We start from the raw sequence: 7,896 nt of genomic DNA, 5'->3' as shown, positions 1-7,896 counted from the left end.
GTCCAACCCTAAACTAACGTCCAGACAGTCAAGTCTAGGACCTCAAAGTCGGGTGGAAGGCATCTACCCTCAACTAACACAGAACTGAACCGACAGACTAACTCTGCCACGGATGGATCACACGTGAGTCCACTGACCCAAAGAGAACACTCTAGCCCAGAAGCTATCAACTCAACCTCTCGACAGCTCCTAGAGCAACTAAAGAAAGAGAAAAACACTAGGGTTCACAAAAACATACACATCAGAACATTCAAAAGTGAGCATACCTGGCACCACTGTGTTTGATGTGTCTGCCTCTTGCTGAGCTTGGGTGAAGATCCGAGCTGGAGCTGACGGACCTTCTCCACGGGAACCTTCAGAAGAAAAGGCTAACCCTCTTCCTCTGCCTCGACCACTACCCTGAAACACGGCAGGAGCTACTGGCTGAGACTGTGCTAACCGGGGCACAGTAGGACACTCACGTGCTATGTGTCCTTCCTGTCCACACCGAAAACAAGCTGTCGTCCCAATCCGACAGACTCCTTTGTGCGGCCTTCCGCACCTCAAGCACCTTGAACTGTCTGAGACAGAGCTTGAGCCACCAAAACCCAAACTAGCCTTCAGATTCTGCCAAAACTTCTTCTTCGATCTTCTGAGGCCTCTGCCCCACTTCTTACTCTTCGTGGAGGCTGTACTCAGAGTGGAGGGATCAATCCCTCCTGAACCTGAAATCCTGGAATCTTGAGTCTGAGCATCCTCCTGAGAATCTCCCATGCCTTCCTCTGGCACTCTGATTCCCAAACTGACATCCCTTCTCTGAACATCCAACTCCACTTCCCTCATACTAGCTGACATCCTTCTTGGAGCCATTCCTTCTCTGCTTACATCAAAAGACCTTCCAGGGTCCCTCGATGTTCCCCATCTGCTGACTCCCCACGACTGCGCTCTTGGCAGAGCAGGGAGAAAGGTGTCTATACCTTCCCTCTCAGATGGAACTCCAGTCGATTCCACAGATCGACGAGCACCTCGCATTCTGGCTCCTCTGAAGAACAACACACAAGCATACAATCAATCATTAGCATCATACGGTCCATATGAAAACACATGAACCTACAACATGCATAGCATATCATACATAACATTAATGTACATGCATAAACTCATGGCATTACACATCATTATCATACAAGACAGGACTCAACATCCTATCCTAGTGGACATGATTTCTCCTATTGTGCTTGCCCTTCTATGACCTCTAAGCCAACCTCTTTCCGATGTGCAACACACCGTACTCTCGAGGCCCAAAGCTCTGATACCAAATCTGTAACGACCCGGAAACTGGTACCCCTCTGTAACGGTCCGAACCGCCACCGGCGCTAGGATCCAGATCGGCTTAAGGCCGCCGGGACCCGTAGCAAGCCAAACATACATCCTATCACCTGGTCAAATCCCATACATGATCAAAACTTAAACAAAAAAAACTGAAACATATGATGTAAATACCGAGCTTGACCTGTATGCAACATAACTGAAAACATAAAAGGATCCCCTACTAGAGTCCTCATCATAACTCTAGCTGGGTCAACATAACATACATCAAGCTGGGATTACATCCAAAGAACTAGAACCTAACTTGTGCATGCATCAAACCACAAACATAAGACCTCCTCTAGGGTCCTCATCCAATTACCATAACGTGGTAAACAACACATGCCACAAGATTAGTTCAAACACAACTGAACCTCTAGCATAACATACATCATGTATTAAACAGGGACTAACCAAGTCTCAGGGCCAAGCACAGTACTAATCCATAAACATAACTCCAATTAACTTTACATTACAATAACTCAGTTACATTACATCATGTCCATACTAAAACACTAATCTATAACTATTACAAAAGCATAACCTCTGCTCTTGAGACTTTCCGATCAACCTCAAACCTGCAACACTGGGGTTAGGGGAGAGGGGTGAGCTAAAAAGCCCAGTGAGTAGAAACATAGAAAACAGTTCATTAATTACATGCTCTCATGAAATGCGTCATATCACAAAGAAATCACATAACTGTATCTTGTCCGTCTCGGGGTTCATGCAGATAAATATTCCCCACGGACTGTTTTTGAGAGTTTCTTTCTTTGCTAGCAACCTTTACTCTCAAGGATTAGACATGACCTCAAAAATCCCTCTGTCGGTGCCCGGCTCCCCCAAAGGAGCTCACACAGGACTTTCACATACATGACAGGGTGCCTAGTCCACAGAGAGCTCACAAGGACTTTCCTATATGTACTTGTCCGGCTCTCAAAGGACTCACCCAAGACTCAATGACAGATATGGGCTATTGAAGTCGCCTTGGTCCAAACCTCCTGAATCAACATCAAATAATGCAATGCGCCACATTCGTGAAACTAGTGCAATCAATCCTATTACATGTAATCATGATGCATGAACATGCTTTAGGCATTAGATTTTCTTAAAATAAAAGATTAAGTTAGTTCTACTCACCTCCGGCAGACGCTGACTGACTCTGCAACTGCTAGCACTACTGGCCTCCTCGGTCCCTCGGGTCCGATCCTACACAGGTGGACTCGAATGAGGTGCCAACACACTCTAAACAACTCATAAGCAACTGCCCAAAAACCCCCTAAAACATCACTTAAACATGCATAGAAAACACCCATGAAAAGGCTGGACAGGGCACTTTCGGCGGCACCTTCGGCGGCCGAACCCTCCCTCCAGAGACGAAACTCGGGCACCTTCGGCGGCACCTTCGACGGCCGAAAGTCCCACTCCAGAGACGAAAGTCAGGCACTTTCGGCGGCCGAATCCTTCCTTCGGCGGCCGAATCCTTCCTTCGGCGGCCGAATCCTTCCTTCGGCGGCCGAAAGTCTGCTTTCAAGCCAAAACTCAACTTTCGGGGGCAAGGTTAGGCGGCCAAACCATGCATCCAAAGGCAGGTTCGGCGGCCGAAACCACCTTCGGCGGCCGAACCTGAGTTCTTCCCAGAAGGGCAGAACTCAGCTTCTCATGCATTCAAGCCTCCCAAACCTTCCAAACACCCCAAAACAAGCACCCAACTAAACCAAAACATGCATAAACCTTTAACCATGCACAAAGGAGCTTAACAACTAGATTAAACTCCAAAAACAACATCAAAACATACCTAGATAGTTTATGACCCACATAGGCCAAAACCATCAAAATAACCCAAATCCTCACATACTCTCTCCCAATCATGCATACTCACTCCCACAAGCATAAAGGAGCATAAACTAACATAAACTCCTCAACACAAACATCACATAACATACATTAGGCATCAAACCCACATAAATCCTAACATGCATATCTACCCATACTCAACCATTAAAACCTTCATAAAACTTCATGAAAACACTAGGGAAGCAAAGATCTACACTTACCTCTTGAAGATCGAGGGTGGTGTGATCCCTAACTCGGAGGTGTGGAGAATCCAAGCTCCAAGCTCCCAAAACTTGATCTAAGCTTGAAAACTCTTCAAAATAACCATGGAACTCATGAAAACATGAAGGAGATGAAGAAAGAACATGAAAACGGCCAAGGGAGGACAAAAACTCACCTGAGCTCGAGAATGGGGAGAAAACTCTCCCATTTTCGATCTGAGGGCCTTTTATAGGTGGCCTGGTCGAAGACCTTCGGCGGCCTAACGTGCCCCCTAAACTCATGCAAGTTCGGAGGCCGAACTTAACTTTCGGCGGCCGAACCTTGGCTCGTCCAAACAAGACTTTCGGAGGCCAAAAGCACTCCCGAAGCCTTTCTATGTTCGGCGGCCGAACTTCACTTTCGACGGCCGAACCTGGCAATTGCCTCCTTGGTCTTTTCTTTTCAAAACTAAATTCTTTTCCATTTAAAACCATAAAATCAGTAAAAACATTTTAGAAAACACATTTTACCCCTCTAGAAGCCTCTGGCATCTTCAGAAATTCCAGATTCCAATGGAGATTCCGCCGGAAGGTAGGGATTCCGATGCCGGAATCTAGTCGGGTATTACAAAAGGATTAAGACATAACTACTTTGAGATTCACTTATGACAATAACCCATGTAGTGATCTCAATGCAGGTCCATCCAATACTTTGTTCTCTAACAAATATCTATTATTATTGAATTATATCAACATATACATAATCATCTCATGATTATTAATCAATAATCATACTAGTTATATTTTATTATTATCAACATAATAATAAGTAACCAGGGATGATAATCATTATTATGTAACATGCAAACAAATAATGATAATAAAAATCTCTTTTATTAATAACAAATGACATACAAAAAAGTCCAAGATAATGGCCTAGGGCAAATACACTAGCAATACTAGCTGGGTACCCATAAAAATGAAAAGTTTTGGTACTTCAGCAGTTGAAAACACTTAATCATGTTTGACCAGATCCCTTTCTTCCTGAAGCGGTGGAAAAGTAAATTTTTTATCCTCCATCACCGGATGTTAGGGGTTTTGGATGTCTTCAAACAAGCTGGCATTACTGGGTGGAACTGAAGAAGGATGGGGTCCGCCCGATGATGGAGGAGGACGAGACTTTAGCCTTTCTCTTAACAATGGCTAAATCCCCAAAGAAGATGGACCTCACCCAGGCAGTGAGGAATGCCATTTTGTCTTGTTAGAGTCATTTGCAAGCAAGGCAGATTTTGGGTCCTCACCCGCCCAACCTTCCCATCCTTGGGGAAGGCACTTCCCTGGCTCAAGATTAGGGTACTTTTCTTTCTTCCTTTTTTTTATATTTTGAACTATCTTGCTTACTTACTTTTTCCTTTTTTTGCAGATATGGTTAGGTCTCAAAGAAAATTTGTTGAAGTGGTACGTGTTGCCCGCAAAGTCAAAACTATTGCCAGAGCTACCAGCCTCCCTACTAATTGCGCTCGCCCTGCAGAAGAGGTGATCCTCTTCCCCGCCCTGTAGCAGAAGAATTGGCCTACCTACAGCCTGAGTCTTCTTCTTTGGGTGCTTCTACTTTTAAGCGTCTTGTTGATGTCCCCACCCCCTCTGCACTTGCTCTTGTGAGCGTGAGGGTCGAACTTTCCTAGCTTGTCAGAATCTAGTGTTGGGCCTTAGCATTAAACCGGGCGCCCTGGCTCCTTGACGATCCTACTCTAGACCTCCTACTAATCAAAAGTGCCCCGAGAGCCTGCAGATTGCCATCACCTGAATGAGCTTGAGATGGATGAGCTTTTTGATAAAACCATACACTCTGCACTAGAGGGTGCACTTTGCACCTATGTGACCAAGGAGCGTTATAAAGCCTTGAGGTGGGAGTTTGGCGCAAACGAGATGAACAGGAGGCTCTTGATCAAGGAATGTTCGAGGTTGAAGGCTCGGGTCAATGAAGTGAAGGGTACCACAAGGAGACCCTAGAGTCAATGGATAAACTTTGGGCTGATCTGGATGAGGTTAATGCTTCCAAGGTGGACCTTCAGAATTGGACAAAATCTGCCGAGGAGCAGGTGGCCCTGTTGCATAACCATATCTTGGAGTTACAGGCTCAAGGCGAAGGGGCCTGGGCTGCTTCTACCAGGGTGGCTGAGCTCGAGGTAGAGCTGCAAGAGACGGTAGCCTAGGGTAGGGAGATGTTTGTTCAAGGCCAGGATTCGGTAATGAAGGAGTTGGTAAAGCAGTTTCCTTCTGAGGATTTTTCCTAGATAAATGACATCTTTCTTGAGGAGGAGGATGCAACGAAAGAGGAGGTGTGGTGTAATGAGAACACTCCCAATGACCGGGTCTCTACAGATAATATGATAGATGTAGAGAATAATGATATAATGGAGACTCAGGCAGGGGAATATGAAGATATCCCTTCTCCTATGTAATCTTTTATGATTTAATGAAAATATATTTCGTCATTTATTTTTACTGAGTGTTTGTATACCATGTGCTCGTTTACAGCCTTCTTTCAAGACTTAAATAATTTCTTCTTTTAAAAAATTACCAAGGGTAACCTATCTACCATAGTAGTAATAAGTAGTTTGAAAAATCCTTGAACAATGGGGATAACACCCAAATATATGGCCTAGTGTATACTTGCCTTGGTCTGAAATATTCTATACGATTTCTCATGATCTTAAGGCCAGTACTCACCCATGAACATCTGCCTTGTAACTTGGGCCTCGAATGTCTCAATAGTCTCCTATGGGGCTATCTCTCGGTAATTGAATTTGGCGAAACTTACCTAGTGGACCCTTATAATTACTTTGGATTAGTAGGACCAACACCCGGATGGTCTGATGGAACCCACCTTGGGACCTAACCTACGGAACCCCCCTTGTGGTCTTGCTTAATGGGACCAATACCTGGATGGTCTGGCGGAACTTGCCTTGTGACCTAGCCTAGCGAAATTCGCCTTGTGGCCTTATTTAATAGGACCAATGTCCGAATGGTCTGGCGAAACCTGCCTTGTGACCTGGCCTGGTGGAATTCGCCTTGTGGCCTTGTTTAATGGGACCAATGCTCGGACGGTCTAACAGAACTCGCCTTGTAATCTGGCCTAGCAGAATTCGCCTTATGGCCTTACTAAGTGGGACCAATGCTTGGACAGTCTGGCGGAACCTGCCTTGTGGCCTCTTTTCGTCTCCTTAATCCTTTTCTTTTTTGAGGAAGACACTCTCATCGTTTCTTATCATTGAAGAACACAACATATGAAAAATACCTCATTAACTTTATTAAAAGAATATCCTTATGTTACAAATGTATCGGGAATGGAGGACCATTCGACTCCTTAATTTGGCTAGCTTATAGAACTTCTGGGCGAATGACCTCTGAGGCTTAAAAAGGTATTTTTCAACTTACCAGCCTGTTAATTACATTTGTAGTCTACTTACTTTTCCTAATTATCTCTAGGTCCTTCCACTATTACATGTATGACCCCTATAGGTTCTTGATCAAGGGTTGTTTCCTCGGGCTCGGTTCTCCTCTCTTCCCTTCCTTCCTTGGTGAATATCCAAAAAGTGTCGTCCCTTATCAGCCTCTCGATCTCATCCTTTAATTGCCGACATTCTTCTATTTTATGACCATGATCTTCGTAGAAGCAAAAATATTTTGTCCTATCTCATTTCTCTACTTTCTCGGGGTTGAGCTTGGGCAGCCACCGGATTTCTTTATTATTTTTCTTGATCCACATCAAAATACAAATCTGTGAATCATTCAACAGAGTAGTTCTTATACTTACTTTGACCATGCCTACTTTGGGAGACGGGATGGCTCCGATGATCTCCTTTATGTCCTTGCATCTCGATCTTTTGACTTTGCTTTTGATTCGCTCTTTTGTCCTCTTTTAATGCTTGGACTTCATCATCCAGCCTAATATACTTTTAAGTTTTGTCTATTAACTATTGATACGTCGCGACTGGATTTTTAATTAAGAAATCCATAAATTTGACATTGTGAGTCACTTCTTTAATGCTTCACACGCTATCTCATGATTTAACTCTTTCACCTGTATGGCTTTAGCATTGAATCATGAGGTAAAACTCCTTAAAGACTCGCCCTTTTCTTGGCGGAACTTCTACAAGTCAGAAGAGTTTTTAGGAGGTATACAAGTAATAAATCTGAACTTAAATAGCGTAGCAAACTATGTAAAGTTTTGGATTAAACCTGGACTTAGATGTTGGTACCATTTTTTAGCTAAACTTGTGAGAGTTGATGGAAACACTCGGCACAACACAAAGTCATTGACATCCTAAAGCTGTATGGTCATCTTGAAGATCACTAGGTGGCTTTTGGGATCTGCTATTCCGTCATACTTATCTTGGCAGTTTGAACTTTGTCGAAAAGGTTTTTGCTAAAATTTCTTTTAAAAGAGGCAAGGCTCTATCTAAGCTGAAATCCTCCTCTTGTTCCTTTTGGTACATTTGCACAGCTCGTA

This window comes from Manihot esculenta, chromosome 15 (genome assembly GCF_001659605.2).
Source record: "Manihot esculenta cultivar AM560-2 chromosome 15, M.esculenta_v8, whole genome shotgun sequence".
Taxonomy (NCBI): domain Eukaryota; kingdom Viridiplantae; phylum Streptophyta; class Magnoliopsida; order Malpighiales; family Euphorbiaceae; genus Manihot; species Manihot esculenta.
Note: the sequence above shows the minus strand (reverse complement) of the source record.